This window comes from Lupinus angustifolius, chromosome LG05 (assembly GCF_001865875.1).
Source record: "Lupinus angustifolius cultivar Tanjil chromosome LG05, LupAngTanjil_v1.0, whole genome shotgun sequence".
In the NCBI taxonomy this organism is placed as follows: domain Eukaryota; kingdom Viridiplantae; phylum Streptophyta; class Magnoliopsida; order Fabales; family Fabaceae; genus Lupinus; species Lupinus angustifolius.
The window spans coordinates 11498848-11500461 of NC_032013.1; positions in this window are offsets into that span (position 1 = coordinate 11498848).

Here is a 1614-nt window from a genome sequence, read left to right on the forward strand (position 1 = left end):
TCCAATGTTAATATTTTTACTCATTCTTAACGATATTAGTATTGATATTTTGACCCACTTTGAATTATATTAGTTTCTTATCTACAAGATGATGTAATATCTTATTTAGCAAAAAAGATACATTCTATAATAGAAACAAAAGGTGAATTTATATTAATTAATACTTTATAGTTTCAATAAATTAAAATTTGTTTTTTATCTTTAAAATTTGTCATTCAACTCATCTAAAAATAAATATGGTGCTATTAATAGTCAAATATTTATTCTAAAATAATAGCCATCAAATATAAATATATATATATATATAATATTGCTTGGTTTTGAAGCTGTAGTACTCTTCCAATAATGTTAAACTTTTTATTTGAATTTTTGACTTAATGTTAAATATTATTATGAGTAAATAAAAAACAATAAATAATTATCAAGGACCATAAAAAATAATAAAAATTACTTACATTTAATGCGGTGAATCATACATGGAAGTCTAATTTTTTACACAAACAATTTGTAAATTGGAACTATTAATGAGTACATAAATTGATTTTGACTTTCAAAAATATTCTGTATAGATTTCTAAATTTTTAATTTTATTAGTTTATGGTCAATTAATATTATCTGTTTACCTACATGTCCTTTAGATTCTACTACAAAATATTTGGCCAATAAACAATTATATCAAAAATTGATTCAAGTGACTAGTAGAAGAATTGTGCCCATTATAAATATATTTGTGTATTTATTTATTATTTATTTTAAATCCTATTAATGAATGCCATTAGGAGTCAAGACATTCATCATGAAATTAAATAACTGGAAATTTATATGGGAACGTGCGGGATTAAATATAATATTTATATTAAATGCACGTCTTAGTAACAAATTTTTACTTTTGAATATTTACTTAGTTCTATAAAGATATTTTGCACATTTGTGTTATATTTTATTTTGGTAAATAAAACAAGTATTGTCCATGAATGCAATATTCTTTGTATTTGAGGTGACTACGACAAGCGATAATAACTCCATACAAAATACATTCAATGTTGATATATTTATAGGAAGTCTCTGATTTGGATTAATGGTAGAAGTAGCTAGTTTGTAATGATTGTTAGGTATTAGTGGCAGAATACACCTAGAAGGGGGGTTGAATAGGTGTGGCGGAACTCAATTTCCACTTTTCTGGTTTTTACACACTTGCTGAAAAATGCCCAGTTAATCAATTAACAACTGGTCTTAATCGAGTAACCAATAACAGAAACATAATGATCAAAACAACAACTTGCACGGTTATTAACAAACACACAAACATATATACAACAGATACTTTTGTGCAAGATTAGCAAGAACATAGCAAGGAACATGTATCCAAAATATTAGTTCCAGATTCGCATTAAAACATATTGAAACATAAAAGAGAAAAGGATAGAAAAGATTGTGCATCAATTTTATCCTGGTTCGTTTTGCTGCCCACTGCAAAACTACATCCAGTCCTCCCCTCTGATTTGAGAGATTTTCCTTCTTCACTATGAAACACAATGTACGTTACATACACGCTTCCAAATACAAAACTTGAATGCTCCCTTCTTGGAACCCAAAGAACTTCGTCACCCTTGG